The following is a 7890-nucleotide window of genomic DNA, read 5'->3' as shown; positions in this document are numbered from 1 at the left end:
TTATTTTTCCAATTTTCCCCCGTGATAAAAATTGAACTTTTATTAATGCAACACTCATAGAAAGAGAATTAAACTAACCCAGACGTAACGTTCCTCCTATTAATTTTAATTCTTAGACTTACGGAGCTTTTGTAACTTTTCCGATACTAATATGCAAATAAATACTTCATATTACGTATAACAAAACTTTAAAGTTGTTAACTTTAGTATTTGTTGCTATGGATGAGGGTTTTCACAAAGAGATCAAAGGCCCTTGTTTTTCCGCAAAGCATCAGTATTTTTTTTTTTTTAATTGATTGCTACATTTTTCAAGTGAAACGTTTAAAAATGTGAACGATGGAAGCTCTATGCAATACAATGGCTAACAAAACAAACAATACTGCCTATCTAAAAAATGACGATTTTGCAGTGCGAAGAGAAAACTTTGCCATTTTTGTAATTTTTAGGTAAGATTTGCAATTTTTTTATATGTATATTACAGCGTCGTTGCAGCGCTCTCCTACAGAATGGGAAAAAACTAAATCGACGGTGTAAGTCGGCAATCACATAACTCGTTTGCGGTGTCTGAAAATCTCCGCCTCTATGTAATTTTTTTAAAGAAGAACAAATTGGCATCATTCCTTGAAGTTTTTGCAGAATTTTCTTCGCACAGAGAAGAAAATTCAAGGCAGTTTTAGGGAATTGCCGCTACGAGTAGTTTTCAGTTTAAAAATTAAAGTATGACAGGAAGTTTGCGACGTCGCAAACCGAGTTATGTGATTGCCGACTTACACCGTCGAAATCATCATCTTGCGTTTTTTATACTGTAGAATGCAGCAAAATTGCTATCTAACTCATTTTTGCCAAACTTGTCGGTTTCGTTCGCCCTCGAATATCAGTGAGGAGAAGGTGCAATCAGTTGCAACTAGCGATGGAAGATTAAAAATTAACCTCCATTTTTCAACATGAGAAAAATTTAGTCTCAATATTTTGGCTTAAACCTTAAAAATATAAAACATTTGAATATTTCACTACGCTAAAAGTGCAATAAAAATAGAGGTTTACAAATTGAATAAAACTCTTTATTGTCGAATGAATTTCAAATACTTATTGATATTTTTAGATAAAAATGGTATGCTACACAATACAATAATCGCTTATAAACTATATTGGTCTTTTGCCAAGGAAATTGCATAAAATATCGGATGACTATCACTTCTCAGTCCTTTAGTTAGTGTTCTGTCTAATGAAATACTTTAATATGTATCAGATATATATTTAATTTCAAAACACAGTAAAATATCGTTGAATGAAGTAAATTAGTAGGTGCAAGTCAATTTGATTTTACGTTCTCAAATCGTCTGCTGTAAATAAAGGGAATCTTTTCGTCACAAGCCGACTAAAAAACACAGGAATTTTAATTAATTGAATGGATTTGCCTACGGTTAAAACCAAAATTAAGTGTCATGCTCATGACTTCTCTTTTTTTTTAAAAAAGAAAATTGTGTCATCTTTCATTCAAATTAATTTAAAGGCATAAACCTACTGAAAAGAATTACTGAGAATTAACTGAAAATGACCAGTGATAACACATATAGGGTAACGAGAGATTTCCCCGGAAAAAAATGACTAAAAATGACTAACCATGAATCCTAAAAGCTATCAGGTTATTTCCGATGAATAAATTAGCTTCAAAATGACTCCCAGACACATAGTTATTCCTCTCTTTTATAATAAAATCAACCGGGGACATAGATACCCTTAAAAATGTTTAAAAATCATCATCACTATTTTTTGCCAACAAAAGTAGACTCGATCATTGAGATTTTACCTGTCTAATAATACCGTGTGTACAGATCACCTAACAAGCTAGTTTGCTGACATCAATGCTGATTGCAATCGCCTTTGCAGTTGCAGCAAAAAGGGATGCAATTGTTTCCGCTACGCCCTTTGCTGATCGATAAGCGAACAGGAGGTGGAGCAATTTCATGGCGGAAGTTGTGGGTTTTGGAGAAGGATAGTTGCAAACGTGATGTGGTTTTCTTTGTCACGGATAGTTGCCTCGTTGATTGGACGCAGCAATTTGAATCTAGATGACGTCAGCCTGGAACAAATAGAATGAGCTTGGTAGAGGAAAAATTGAGGTAGGGAAGGGCATGTTTCAAAAATTCAAGTGGGTTTCAGGATTTTTGTCTCGCAATCACTTTCATGGATTACGCAATGAAATTTTTCCAAGTAATTTGATTTTTTTCCTTATTTTTAAAATGTTTATCTTATGATGAATGACAAATCGATTATGAAAAATTCGTTTATTTTTCACAATAAGTACCTATATAAGTCATTAAAGAATATTTTTTCAGTTTTGTAGCACAGTAAAGAGGTACGTGCTGCGAACTTCCATCTTCTCTTCGAAATTTGACTCAAATAAACGACTTAAATTTTGGGAATCAACACCTAGAGAGTATATATTAAAATAAATCCAACATATTTTAATTTTAAAATACGTCAAATAAATATTTGAAAAGTTTTGGTTACATTGAAAAGATGGGCACACATTCCTCCTTGTTTCGAAAAGTGCTGAGCTCCTAACGTTTAGAAACGCTCGTATTGTATTATCAGAGGACCGAAAATTTTCATATTTTTGGCCAAGGGGCTTTTCTGGAAACGGAGTAAAATGTGCCATAAATATTTTTCATTCACAGAAAAATTTTGGTTGAATTAAGTTTTATCCGCTTTCTCGATTTTTTCTTTCAAAGTTGGGCAGTTTTTAAAACAAGCTGATCTCCGAGAATCAGGATAATTTTGCGATCTATTGAAGCTAGTCATTGGATGAAATTCAATCTTTCTAAACTACGTACCAACATTGATATTACGTGAAATGACTTACTTGCCTTAAAAGCTTGCTCTGGACACCTAATACTAATTGATTACCTCTTGTTGAAAAACCTGTCTTGTTGAAAACCTTGCTTACCTCTAATTGAAAATGGCAATAAAATTGAAATAAGTTAAACTTTTTCTCCATTCCAAATTGCATTTGTCTCGAATATATGAAGCTCATCTGATTGATCGTTTAAAATTGGCATTTATTGGACAAATGATGTAAAAATGTTGCAATTTTATCTAATTTTATCATGCAATTTTTTCATTGCACTGTGTTACTTTGGAAAGCCTCCTTACTGTTGACTGTCTTGCTTCGAAAACTACTCATTTCGGAAAAAATGGAAAATTTGGTTGAATTATGAGGTCAACTTTTTTTAGGTCACTTGCATCTTTTTCCCCCTTACTCCTTTTGTTATTAACTTTAGTTACATTGAAGGGATAAGGAAGCGTTCCTGTTTGTTTTGAAATGAGGACGAGTGACACGATTCAGAAACATTTTTCATTCAACGAAAACTTTCGACTGCATGGAATTTTATCCGTTTTCTCAATTTTTTCTTTCAAAATTAGGCATTTATCAAAACAAGCTGTTCTTGGAGAGTCAGGATAATTTTGCGATCTGATGAAGCTAGCTATTGGATGAAATTCAATCTTTCTAAACTACGTACCAACATTGATATTACGTGAAATGACTTACTTGCCTTAAAAGCTTGCTCTGGACACCTAATACTAATCGCAGTATTTTCCCTCGCAGTTGCAGCAAAATGCATTGCAGTTCTTCCCGCAGCACCCATAGCCAAGGTTCGGGACACCATGAGTTTGTTGGCAGACGCCGGTGTGGAGGTCTTTAATGCAGCAAATAGCCTCCAAGGCATTGAAGTTGCAGATGAACGCAATCAGAGCGAAGAAGAAGTAGAACAATTTCATGATTGATGAGTGATTGGAGGATCGATGGAGTTAGTTACAGAGCCTCGAGAGGACCTTTGTTGAGAACCTACATAAATTGAAAGACAAAAAGGTTAAAAAAGGGCATTCGGCTAGGCAGAAAAATACAATGGTTTGAGGCACAAAAAAAATTCCAAGCATTTTTGCAGAAGTTGCTGAGATCGAGCACCTTTCCCTCAGTAAAGAGATCAGAGCGCCTCATGCTATAGAAAAAAATAAAATGTACAGCTGTTAAAGATACTGCGTTACAGTTAAACCTATTTTTTTTCTTTCAATGTCAGCGAAAATATGAAAAATATGGACCAAGTTTAACAGAATCATACCAAATCGCTTCACGTTTGAGCGGAGAAGAAGAAAGTTGAGGTTTCATTCCTTCATGAGACTCACCGTTGAGGACATAGTTTCACACTTAAAATATATTTTTCGACCAAAAATGTACAGTAGAGAAAATTTGCAAACAATTGAATTCAAATATACTCTCAAAGCATTTTTTCCAAATGCAGCTTGACGCGACTCTGTTAAATTGCATCCAAATACGTCATTTTTTATTCTCTTGGGAGCCAATTAACCACCCTAGCAACTTTCTACCTTTAAAGGAAAATACAGTCTCTGACGAATCATGAATATATCATTAATTATCTTAATCCTGAAGAATGAAACCAATATGCGTACACTGGAAAAAAACACAGTGGATCTAGAGTCCAGACTCTTAAAAATATCGACACGAAAAAATACTCTTGATTCAATCAGATTTAAGCTTAAATCAAGAACCACACCGAAAAAAATAATATGCTGTTTTAGCATCTAGGATGTCAAAAATGTGTCTGGTGATCCCAAGATGCTGCCTTTACTACCCCCGCAGTTAATTTTACATCCTGTGAATGCAAATTCAACTGCGGGGGCAGTAAAGGCAGCATCTTGGGATCACCAGACACATTTTTGACATCCTAGATGCTAAAACAGCATATTATTTTTTTCGGTGCAAGCCTCTTAATTTGAGCGGATTTCCTTTTGATTTAAGCTTAAATCTGATTGGATCAAGAGTCCTTTTTCTTGTCAATGTTTTCAAGAGTCTGGACTCTAGATCCAATGTGTTTTTTTTTTCCAGTGTACACAAAACATTTAAAATATGTACGTTGTATTCTTTCAATGATGTATGTTAATTGTATGAGATTGTAAAGTCATCTCTTAGTTCTCGAACAGTTTTCAATTAATCGCTCGAGAGGAGGAGAGTCTGGTTCACCTGCAGTCAGGGGAGATTGGTTATTTTTCTCTAAGAATTGAAAACGCACATCTTTCAAGATGGGATATAAGATTTTGCACCATGGAGAATATCGAGAAAAACTCATACTGGCTTTTCGAGACCTCTAATCTAAATTCGGTCGTTAGAACAGAGGTTTTTGAAATCTAAAATTCTCCATATCTTCATTTTGAGCTGACATTGCCGTAATAATCATCCGCATTTGAATCAAACGGAACTATCTACATTGTAACATGAGCTCTGCCATGCATGCACTCTCATGGATCTGAGGGATCATGTAAGAATGGATTTTGTTCCTCTTGATTCAAATACGTCCAATTATTTCAGAATCACAGGAGAATATGAACGATGACAAAGAGTAAGTTGTTCTTGCACCGCTCTAACAGACACATTTAAAATTCCAGTAGTGTGCTGTATCGTCGTTTCCTAGACGGAAGTTAGTATAATATCTCAACTACACATTTGCAAAGTTTACTTATATAGGTACATTTCACTTTTTCACAAAGTAATAACAGCGCGATTCCCTTCAAATATTTCGCCTAGTACTGCTTACAATGCTCGGAAGAATTTGTGAAATTTTCAACAAAAACTACCGAGTATAGTCACAGAGTAAAAATGCAAATTATGAGTCGAAATTGTGTAATGTTGAAATATAGTACGGTCCTTCATCTGAAAAACAACAGAATCACCGCAAAATTTGGGAACATTTTCACGCTAACAGTGTAGTCGTCATTTAGATAGCTTTGATGTGTGTATTGTATTTGTTGAGGAAAAAAGAAGAAGTAAGAAAAAATGAAAGTATACTTATAGCCAGAAATATAAAATTTTCAAATGGAGATTTGTGATCATTTAATCTCTGAGCAATCAGAAAGTTGAAAAACAAACTTGAAAAAGAAATCGAAATTTTGAAATTTTCATTGACTAGAATAAGAGAATAATTGCACTGCACTTTGCATAAAGGAGCTACAGTTTCTGACTCGGCCATGAAATTATTAAAACCTACCTGCATGAGGAAACTGATTGCACTTAAGTAGTGACTAAATTTTACAAGAAAATTAACATACCGACATTCAGCAGAACGTAATAAAATGTATACAAATTGAATAAAAACTTACTCACTACAAGTAAATCCAAAATTTTCCTAGCTGAAATTGCCAAATTGTCACCAATCTTGGCTTAAAATGCCTCTAACAAAATCTAAGAAAACACAGAGTTTTGGTTTACTCATAATGAGAAAGTGTATGACTTCATTTTTATCTTTTTATAAAACAAGAAAAGGTGGTAAATATTTACTCTAGCAACTTTTCTCGATGTTAACTTTTTCTAATGGGAAGCTCATTACTATGACTCCTTATGGTCAGACTGATGAGAAAGTAGTGGCGAAAATTTGAAGCATGCACGAGAGGCTGGAGGAAAATGCACATAAAATCAGTTTTTGCTATTTTAAAAAGCACGTGTTTAAAGTTTCAAAATTGCATGAAGCCTTACGGCGGAGAGAAAGTGCAAACTCACATTTGGATGCTTAAAAATTGGATTTTGACTTTGCATTTTTCACAGGATATATTTTCAGACTAGTCTTAGTTTAAATAATTATGAAAAAAAAGAAGAAAAAAAAACGCGAAATGGTGTGGACCCAGCACCATTTCTTCACCATTTTAAATCATTATTAACTCATTTTTATGAATATTTTTATGGTTATAAAAAAAGATCGATAATGATGGTGTTTTTTAAGGCCGCCCCTAAAAGTTTCGTTTGAAAATAATTAAACGTACCAAGAAAAACTTACAGAAGTTAAGTTGCAGGTATAGGAACCGCGGTGCGAATTAGGTAGTCTGCGATGTGTCCAGCACGGGATGAAGAACAGGAATAGTAAACTGGATCAAGAGCGCTCACTCACAATCAGACTCCAAACAGCGATGTTTATCACGATCCGAATTGATAAGCCGACCGATTTGCGGGTTGTTTGTTAAACTTTCATCGAATACCTTTGTGATAGATAGATATTATTGCTGAGATAGGAATTCATCGATCAAAGTCAATCAACGATCCAAAAATGGACCGCAGAATGGATAGCAGAGAGGAACCAAGCCAAATCAGCTGTTTACAAATAACTGTGGGGAATCTATTTTTTTACTGGAGAACATTTGGGTGAATTCCTTCGAAAGTTTTGAGGAATTTGCTTCGTACTATTCAGAAACTTCACTGTTTGCTGTCACAGAAAATTCACTGTCGAGAACCATGGATGGATAAGAATAAAATCGCTCAAATCAGGCAGGTTGTCCTGTGTGAGCATTTGTTTTTTCTTGACTCGAGAAAAATTTCTTCCCGGTGGCAAATTCTCCTTTAATTGGGTTCCTCCCGGAAGGCGACGGAGTGAACGTCCTGTGAAAGGTTGGCGGCAAAGGGGCGGAAGAGGAGATCAGAAGGTGCCAATTGCCTGATTTCGTCTTGAAGGATATGGGACAATGGCGATTGGGCGTAGCAGAGAGCGAGCCTGCGCTACCACGCACGAAGATAGATTCATAATCGTTTCGGACAGTCGCAATCGTATGGAATATCGAGTAAAATTGAACGGTATAAATTTAGAAAAATACCCTCGATAAGGAATTATAATGATTTGCCTCGACAAAAATTTAAAGATACAGATGAGAAAATTTTGCAGGCTTTGAAAGTCTTAAGGTAAATTTGTACCCACCATAAAACTTGTGAAAGTTTTTTTTTTTCAAGGTTTTTTTCTTCCGCATTTTCTATCTTATGCAGTGGCAAATCATTGCAATCTTTTGCAAGGGCCGATTCCGAAAGTTATACTGTTGAATTTTACTTAAGCT

General features: G+C 34.9%; 1 long non-coding RNA gene across 1 annotated transcript; it reads right to left on the bottom strand.

The window, feature by feature from the left end:
- Nucleotides 1-1039: 1039 nt before the first annotated feature.
- Nucleotides 1040-6949, bottom strand: LOC109030405 (uncharacterized). The gene is made up of 3 exons (XR_011900483.1): nucleotides 6849-6949; nucleotides 3558-3850; nucleotides 1040-2083 (listed from the first exon to the last, which is right to left on the bottom strand). It is a non-coding gene; the product is annotated as an uncharacterized lncRNA (long non-coding RNA).
- Between the last annotated feature and the right edge of the window lie 941 nt (nucleotides 6950-7890).

The sequence above is a fragment of the Bemisia tabaci genome, chromosome 9 (assembly GCF_918797505.1).
Source record: "Bemisia tabaci chromosome 9, PGI_BMITA_v3".
NCBI lineage: Eukaryota > Metazoa > Arthropoda > Insecta > Hemiptera > Aleyrodidae > Bemisia > Bemisia tabaci.
Note: the sequence above shows the minus strand (reverse complement) of the source record. Positions and strands in the feature narration are given on the sequence as shown.